Source organism: Helianthus annuus, chromosome 12, assembly GCF_002127325.2.
Source record: "Helianthus annuus cultivar XRQ/B chromosome 12, HanXRQr2.0-SUNRISE, whole genome shotgun sequence".
In the NCBI taxonomy this organism is placed as follows: domain Eukaryota; kingdom Viridiplantae; phylum Streptophyta; class Magnoliopsida; order Asterales; family Asteraceae; genus Helianthus; species Helianthus annuus.
Genome location: NC_035444.2, coordinates 24,529,702 through 24,539,635, shown reverse-complemented (window position 1 = coordinate 24,539,635; position 9,934 = coordinate 24,529,702). Strand labels below are relative to the sequence as shown.

The 9,934-nt window shown below is 34.3% G+C and overlaps 1 long non-coding RNA gene across 2 annotated transcripts; it reads left to right on the top strand.

Annotated features, from left to right (window-relative positions):
- Positions 1-4,248: 4,248 nt before the first annotated feature.
- On the top strand, positions 4,249-6,847 carry LOC110894419. Of its 2 annotated transcripts, none has more exons than XR_002566312.2 (8): positions 4,249-4,833; positions 4,911-5,174; positions 5,268-5,385; positions 5,462-5,526; positions 5,606-5,723; positions 5,830-5,984; positions 6,072-6,212; positions 6,465-6,847. It is a non-coding gene; the product is annotated as an uncharacterized LOC110894419 (long non-coding RNA). The 2 variants fall into 2 exon arrangements; XR_002566311.2 differs by having other exon boundaries at positions 4,251-4,833; positions 6,483-6,847.
- The last annotated feature ends 3,087 nt before the right edge of the window (positions 6,848-9,934 follow it).

Below are 9,934 nucleotides of genomic sequence, written 5' to 3'. Positions count from 1 at the left end.
TTAGCAATTTTGTGAGTATACTTGAACCCCTTTTTCGTTTACCACCTTTTGTGGTGTAGCATGTTAAACTATAAACTTACACTTAAACTTTATTCTTAAATGCACAAACATTCCTTATACATGTATGCCTACTTGATTACTTGATACTTTAAACTTGGGGTTATACGTTTTGTGTTAGACTTATCATTAACTTTGTACGAGCCTATCCTTGATATATATAGCGCTATAGAATTAACGCACCGCCTGTAAATTTTGGGTTATGTTAAGAGCTTATTGCGTTTCATCATTGGTTTGATTAGTTAAACACATGCCGATTTTATTGTTTATCTTGTTTCAATAGCTTGCCATTTGGAATTGTTTAAAACTTATCTTTTTATGCTACGTATGAAAACCTGTATACTCGCCAATACATATTTGTATTGAACTATACTTTTTAACATGTTACAGGTTGATTTGATGACGATGCTGTGAAACTGAAGGAGTGATGATGCCTAGATACACATATAGACGTTTTAGGCTTTAATATGTTGTATAAATTTTTGTACTTGTTTGTTGTATTGTTTTTCTTGTATTGAACATGTTGTATTTCAAGTTCCATGTATTGTAACATTTTGTTATGAATGAAATTAATCTATTTTTAATTTTATTGTCACAATTAGCGTTATGTGTGATGAGCAATCTTTCTTAGTCTCATTCCAATGTTTCCGCCATCGGTTGGGGTATGACAGTCGGCGCGTGGAGCTGTGGAGAAGTGGAGGTGAGCAGCGTCGTGGCGATGGTGGTGTCGCTGGAGGAAGATGGCGACAAAAGATGCAATTTGGGTGTTGGTGAGATGGAGAATGGTGGCTGATTGTTCCGGGGTAGGTGTTGTGGTGCTCAGATGGTGGTCTAAGGGTTGTGGAGTTGTGGATTTTTGTTTAATTTTTAGTGGGGTTTTTTGGCCGGATTTCGAATAGGGTGGGTTTTGATAAGATTCGAGTGGTTATGGTTGTGTTGGGTTTTGGCCAGATTTTGAATGGTGGTGGGTTTTGGTCTAACTTGGGTGGTGGGAGGTTGTGATAGTGGTGGTTGTGGGGTAAAATGAAGAAGATGTGGGGTTTTAATAAAGTGGAAGGGAAAAGACAATAATGCGCTCACATGGGACCTATGTAACCAGAGTTAACTGTAAAAATTAACATGAAAGGTTTTGCATACATCGAGTACATTTTTTTGTAAATCTTGAAGATAAACGATATAGTTTGAAATCTCGTTTCAACATAAAGGACGATTTTTTTAATTTACTCATTATATATAGGGTTAGGTTCATTTGTGAACAACCCCCTTGATATTGAACACTAGTGAACTAATCCTATCCTTTGATTATCAATACGCTAGTGTATACATAAGTATAAATCAATGGCCAGAATTTGATGATCAAATTACACTAGTGTATTTTACGATTTGATGATGTAAATCAGTGGCCATGATTTGTTTACTTAGTTCACAAACACACTAGTGTTCACTCTAGAACTCCACCCTATATATATATATATATATATATAATGACCAACAATTCCTATCATTTTAGTTATTAAAGTATCATGCTGATTATGTCTTTCTGAAGGTACATTGTTTTGACTATTTTGTCGAACCGACAATAGTTGAAACTTGAAATGTAAATTCAAACATCCTTCAAAAATCTTTTTTATTCATCTATTTTTTACCAGCATTGCGTTGACTATCTTCTGGAATCAACAACAGTCCGCAAACTGAAACATAAATTCAATTAAACCATGTGTAGTGGTCTTGTGGTTATTCAAACCATGTGCAACCACATGTACTACACAATTCCCTCATGTGAAATGCAATTTTAGGTTCCTGTTTGTGGTTTAGACCACAAGTAAAAGAGATAGGATGATTGGTTGATTACTTTGTTAACCAATCCAATTCTTTTTCAGGTTATAAACCCACTAATTTCACATGCCTCACTACTATACTATTTTATCCAATCTTTTGGCCTTGATGACGTGGACACAACATGGTAAAAAAAAATAATAATAAAATAAATAACCATATCATATGGATGACCACTACACATGGTCTTAATAAAAAACCTTGACAAATCTTTTATTCTTATCGACACATTGTAAACAGGTTAACTCCCCAACCTGCAGTTATGTTTTCTTTCTCTGTCATGTTTTCCTGATGTATCACATCAATTGATTCTAACCAGATATGAGATTTATTAATTATATCGTTTTCATCGTTTAAACCGTTTAATATACGAGTTTCTAATTGTATTGTAATTATAATTGTATTTTATTTTATTTTTGAGTAAATTACTTTTGGAGTCCCTGTGTTTTAGTGGTTTTAACCACTTGAGTTCAAAATTAAAAAAGTTTAACGCCCTAGGTCCCTAACCGTTCATTTTATGTCGTTTTGAGTCCCTGTGTTTTACTGATTTTAACCACTTGAGTCCAAAATAAAAAATATAAGGTAGTGTTTGTATGCAAGAATGAGAGGCGGAATGAAATGAATTATTACGAGGGAATGAAGAAAATGTTGTTTGGTTGGTCAATGGAACGAATCACTCATTCCACATGACATTCCATTCCTTCAAAATCATTCTATCCACCCCCTATGTTTTTTTTTCATTATATCCCCTCTTGCACCATTCATCCAAACCATAACACACCACCTTCGTCACCACCCTCCCACCATCGACGCCATCGCCGCCTCCACCCGCAACCCATCACCGCCTCCATTGCCGCAGCCACCAACCACCGCCACTGTCGCCACCCACCACCACCGTCGCTGCCACAACCACTGCCACCAACCACCACCCGCCGTCGCCGCCACCACCGCCACTCGCCGCCACCACCACCAGTCATCGCCGCCTCCGCCACCAGCCACTAAGGATGAGCACCGTACCCGTTTGATACCGAAAGTATCGGTATCGAAATACGGGGAAAATGGGAACCGGTACCGAATATACCCGGTACGGTTCGGTATCGGTACCAAATGCTCATCCCTACCACCGACCACCGCCACCCACCTCTAACCACCACAATCACTACTACCGATCGCCACCACTCACCACTGATTTTATTCCTTCGTTTTTCTTGCCCACCAAACAATATACAATAATAATTTTTTTCATTTCCACATGATAACCAACAAGACCTGGAATGTTAATGATCCATTGCATTCACTAGTCCATTCCATTACCTTATACCAAACATACCCTAATTGTTAAAAAGTTGGACTAAAAATGTTATAGAATGAGTGATTAGGGACTAAGGGCGTTATTTTTTTTGATTTTGGAATCAAATGATTAAAACCAATAAAACATAGAAACTTAAAAAGTAATTTACTCGTTATTTTTTTTCTTATTTAATATAATATGTGATTTCACTTATGTTTTGATTATTTATATATTATAACTTACATTGTTCAACTCGTGTAACTAACCTAGTTAGATATATAGATATTTACATCTTTGTAATTTGATTATTTATATATTATAACTTATATTGTTCAACTCGTGTAACTAACCTAGTTAGATATATAGATATTTACATTTTGTAAAAAATATATATTTACAACATAAAAGACGGGCGCTTACTCTATCGAAATAATGCATGGACCCCACTTTGCTATTTTGTAGCTCTCTTTCGTATCAAATTTGGTAGATAATCATGTCATTAAACTTAATAATCTGTCCACATATATGGGTCAGAAAGTGTATTATTAGGTTATGAAATTAAATGTCTTTCTTTTTCTTTAATTTGGGCAGCGATTTAAAATTGAAAAATAACACTTCAAATAAAATAAAACATATTTATTCAATATCAAGAAAAAAAATCCAGAAATCTTTTTCTTACTAAGAAGGAATAGGGAATATAATACTTCTTTTTCATTATGTTTTTAATTATATATATATATGGAACCCATTAAGTGGAAGTTACCTTTGAAATCAATCTCCACCGTCGGATCATGCTGAGATTAAATCTCAGCCCTTTAAACTCATAAAATTAACCATTGTGATGGCGGTTTAGGGCAGTGTGACGGTTTTTCAAAGAGGGTGGTTTGCTCCACCTTTTTCTGCCCATGATCTGATGGTTATCTTCTAATTTTAAGACCCATTATCCCCACACTCAAACTTCTACAAATACAAATCTGGGCCAGTGAGGAGATATTATATTTATATATATTAAGCCCATTAAATCTAACCACCTTCCAAATCAATCTCTACCGTCGGATCATGCTGAGATTTAATCTCAGCCGTTTAAACTACCAAAATAACCGCTCTAATGGCGGTTTCCGGAGGTTATGGTCGGTTTTTGCAACTGGTGGTTACCTCCGCCTTTTGCTGCTCCACTATCTCCACGACTCAACTACCTAAAATATTACCTTTAACCGTTTTGGGTACTACAAATTCTAATGTTCCCATTAAATATAACTGCCTACTAAATGCATATTAGCCCTTGCATTGACCTGAGATGAAATTTTGAACGTAATAATCCAAGGAATGCCTTCTAGAAGGAGAGGTTGAAGACAGTTTTTTTCTTCCCACGTCTCTGAGCAGTTATGGTGTGTCCCCCGTATATTACCTACCAAGTCCCAACACCCCCCTGCTACCTCATTTCTCCCAAACTTTTCTCTCATGGCGTCCTTCTTATTCTTCCCAAGCTACAATGGCATCAAAACCTAATCAACAATTTCCATATTTTTTCTATATCGGATGAAGACATCATGATGGACTCCAATTCTACTTACACTGTAGACTCCGGTCAAGATTTCGCCGCCCTTCTTCTGTCTCCAGAATATTCATTGCCGTCAATCACGCCGCCGGTAATATCACTTACGTTTCTATGCCTACCTTCTTTTGTCATTGCTTATATTATATGAGCTTGTCTTTTGTGTTTCAGTTAGGGCTAAATGCGTCGGCCTTTGGGCCGTGCGACTCCATCTGCCATTTTTTGTGGCTTTTTGTTAACCCTAATAGAAGGCACAAGATATTATCTTGATAAATTTCTTAGCGCTTAATAGCCTATGCCAATGATGACTGAAGAGATGCCATTGCCATCTCCCAACACACCCCAGGCTTTCAGTTTCTTAATAAAGATGTGGAACCAGGCTCCAAGTCTGATTCTTCTTCATGGTCATCTTTGTTTGATTCAGATGAAGAATCGGTATGTGCACATGGTTATTTGACAAAAAAAAATTGTTTATTTTTGTCTCTGTTTTGATTATGCAATTAATGAATGTCAATTGTTGATTTGCAGGACATGGTATCAAATATTGCAGAGAACATGAGCAACTGGAGTCACTTTCATGGGTTTTAATATTACTAATATAATTGTTGTAATGTGCTCATGACAAAATGTCCAAGGCACTTATGAGGTTAGTTATAACACATTGAACATGTTTTAATCACATAATTTTGTTGACGACTGTATTTATATTTGATTGTGTACAGTCACTCCTGGCGCTGAAAGTATTCTTGGAAATATGAAAAGGGTTGACAATAACATGTACCATGAGGTAAATCAATCCTTCATGTAATAAAAAAAAAATCTGAACCGTTGTATTTGGGATAATGAATTTCTATATTTACACACAGACATTACACTGTATGTTTGTTGTTATTGTTTGCCCCACCATTAAAAGATACAATTGCAAAAATTCATGTGTTGGAACCTAATTCGTTGGGGGAAGCTACTTGAAGCCATTAACACAAGGTTTGTAAGTTTTTTATTATTATATTAGTTTTTAATTTGTTACCTTTTTTAGTATGATGTCCTTAGCATTGAATTGCTACAACCAATTGCCTAATTTTATTGGTAGGTCCTGCACGTGTCCTGTTGAGGGTGGTGTAAATCGAAGCGATTGGTGTTGAAAGTAAAAAGTTATGTCTTCCTCCAGTCAAACAAGATGAATTTGAAGATTGTATAAATTAAAAATGAGCTTTGGGTGACCTTCAATCCTTCATCCTATTTGAGGTATAATATCTGCATTGTTGTTTTTCTTTCTATAGTTATCTGCTTGACTTTAAATTTGAATTAGTTTCTTTTTTTCTTTTACTTTAGCAAGGAGTGTATTATACTTTGGATCATTGGGAACAAATTTTAGGGGTTTGCTCATGTCGTTGGCTGGGAAGTCTGGTATTGAATTCCAAGAGTTTGTTGAGGTGTCAAACCCTCTTCAATAGATGGGTTGGAAATCTAGAAGTAAGATTTTCATTCTCTTAATTCAGTTTAGTCTATTATATATCTTCTATGACATTCATATTTTAGACCCTGTAAGATGTGTCAAGATGAGAGGGTTGAGTGGGTTGGGTAATGGGTCAAAATATGTCGTTTTTATTATGGGCCGTAACAGGCTGGTTCAGGACACGTGAACACTTTTCTGGACATTTTTATTGTTTTTTTAGATTAATGTTACTTATGATTAAGAAGCTAAGATGAAAAGTTATGGTTCAGATTTTACGTTTGATTCAGATGATCTTGGTGAACATAAGGAAGAGTTAAGTTTAAGGGATTGATATGTTTGGACATAAGGAAGAGCTACCAGGAACGGATATGGAAATTGGCGATTCCCCATAACTACAAAGAGAGATGCAGAGAGTCTGGACTACAAAAAACTGCTTGATATGAGTTTCTCACCTCTTAAATTTTGTCGAGTTGGGTTGTATTTGATCTTAAAAGTGTCAATTAAACAAATTAGCCTAAACGTATCAAGTAAAAGAAAAGCTCAAATGAGTTGAAAGTGAAACTATTTTTTAATGTATAGTTGCATACAACCTCTTTAAACAATTTTTTTTGAAGATTGATGTTGTATTATTTCAATACAATTTATTTAATCATATGTTACGCGTTTCATTATTTGTAACTTTTTATTCAATGGACGACAAACAAGTGTTAGCAGGTCGATCCAACTGGCCTAATCTGTTTTAACAGGTATTCAAACTTTATTGTACATTTTCTTTGTATATGTTAGTTGTATAATGTAATTAATGTGTTGAGAATGAGTTTTTGTGGTTTGAAAAGAAGAAAAGGATAAGTTAGATGGTTGTAACTTTTTCGAAAAGGAGATGGAAAAGAAGAAAAGGAGAATCAATCCCAAACACCAGGGCCGGTTTTTGGGCCGGCGAAACCGTGCCGTCGCTCGAGGCCCAAATTTTTAAAGGGCCCGAAAGGTTTTTATAAACTTCTATATATATATATATTAAATTATATATTTAGTATATGCATTCATTTATTATTCTAAAAAGTGTTTGTGGTGGAGTGGAAAAAATCATCCCAAGATATGTAGAAGACTCAAGTTCAAGTCTTGCCTCCACCACAAATGTTTTATTTTTTTTAATTCATTTCCCCTTTAACCATAATTTCGGGCTCCATTTTTTTTATCGCCCGAGGCCTAAATTTTTTTTAAAGTTCTCGGGGACGGCTCTGCCAAACACCCTTAATATACATTATCTTTGTTTGTGTTAGCGTAACCCGTCCATCGGACGGGTATTAAACTAGTTAAAAGAGCTATATGTCTCTCTTTTAGGAGGAAAAGGGAATATGGGGTTAGTTAACGTATAATATTCCTTAACGTACGATGTGTACGAGATGAAATTACGTATGTTATAAAACTCAAAAGCCCTAATCACGCATATTGAAAACCATAATCACGCATGAACATATTCACGCATGTACAAATCAGAAATCATGCATGGGGTAAAAAACCTAATCACGCATGTTATAAAACTAATCACGCATGTTATATTTTCACAGCGTACGCTAAGCAAAATTGGACAATACATTTTCACTAGGGAATATAATACTTCTTTTTCATTTTTTTTAATTAAAAGAGCTATATGTCTCTCTTTTAGTTTTTCCTCCACTAACCCGAACAATTAATACAACAAAACGATATAATGTACTTTTACTCGAATGATTTCTCATCTCTCTCTACCCACCGAAGCACACCACTATTCAACTTCACACACATGCTTTACATTCGAGTTCACACACATGCTTTATTAGGGTGAAGGGAGTGGGTTCGGCAAGATAGTTTTGGCATGGTTCGGCAAGCACACTTAGTTACCCTGGGGAGTGGCAAGTCGCGGCAAGGTGGAGATTGGCAAGGTGCATGGGTTAAACCTTTGCCACAAGGTGAGAGAAAGAGAGAGGCGGTCCTCTTCCTAAATTAATCAAACGCACTTTAGTTATCTTTTTTCTTTTACTTTAATTTCAAAATTAGTCGTGGCATAGAAAACGTACAGTACAAAAGCATACAACATTTACTTTAGTTGTGAAGCTGATGTGAAGGAGAGAGGAATCACGACAAAGTGTGCAGAGCCGTCCCCGAAAACTTTTGAAAAAATTTAGGCCTCGGACAACGAAAAGAATTGGGCCCAAAATTATGGTTAAGGGTAAATGAATTACAAAAATAAAAACTTAGTGATGGAGCAAAGACTAAAACTCGAGACCTTTACATTATTTTGAGATGGTTTTTGCCACTACACCACCAATAATTTTTTTGCATAATAAACGGATGAATATACTAAATATATAATTTAATAAATATATATATACAAGCTTATAAAAACTTTTCGGGCCCTTTAAATTTTAGGCCTCGGGCGTCGGCACAGGCTTGCCGGGTCCAGAACCGGCCCTGAAAGTGTGACATAGAGTCTAAGCTCTCCCTCCATCCTTAGGATGACGATTCCTTACCGTCACTATAGAACAAACAATAACAACTTATTTTCTTTTAAAATAGTGTTTTAGGTTTAAATTTTGGGTGTTGCTAAATGCACTCCTATTTTTTTAAAATTTACTGGTTGCACTCCTCCCTTAAAGTTTGTAAATAAATATAATCAACCCTTGTATTTTCTATTTTTTTTCTAGGGGTTTATCTAGTTGCCATAGTTTGAATAATTAGATATATACATACGATTATATGGAAGAAAAGAAAAACTGCACTGAATGTATAATTTTTCTAAGATTTTTTTTATGTAAATGTGATATGTAAGTATCTCAACTTTAGAATTATACTATTGATGTAAATGTGATATGTAAGTATCTATGTATATTATTTGGTTATATTATAATTTTTTCCATCGTACATTTCATTCATATATGAGTAGATCGTAGAAGGTTTAAAGTACATAGCAAAATTTGTAAAAAATATTCATTTTTCACTGAAGTGTTTTTTGTTTTTTTTTATTAAGTGTTCGAAAATTCTAAAGATAAGAACATGAAACACAACCTTAAGAATTGAACTAAATTTTCTTCATATCAATAATACAAAGTTTTTGTTAATTGGTCAAATTATTTTCGAAGAGAAGCACAAAATATAAGTCTTGAAACGGGTAAAATAAATTATATAAAAAGTCTTATATGAACAAAAGTAGGTTGAATATACAAGAAGTATCAAATAAAAATGGCCAACTAGTTTACTATTTAAAAATAGTAAAAAAATAAAATGTTCAAACGAGTTAAATATATAATAATATTTAAAGGGATTGAACTAAGAACATAATGATTTATTTTTAAAAAATAAAAAATACAAGGGTGGAATTTAAAAAATTATAAAAATGATATTTTTGGAAATGAAGGTATAAACAGTAAAAATGGAGGTGCATTTAGACATACCCTTAATTTTTTTGTCCATATTTATATTTACGATGATCAAGGACTATGAAAATAGTAAAATATAGTGGGTGAACGTCTTTAAAATTATATTTCGTTTTTATGTATTAGCTTATAATCTTTGGGTTTTACAGCATATGCTGGCCCTGTTCTATAAATCATAGAATCGTTGCTGTTCAAAAAAAAAAAAGTATGTTTATCAGCCATCATCGTAGAAACTAGAATTTCTTCACTACATATAGAAGAAATGGCGTTGATTACTTTAGAATGATCGTTTTAGTTTCATTTAAATTTATTCAATAATCAATATA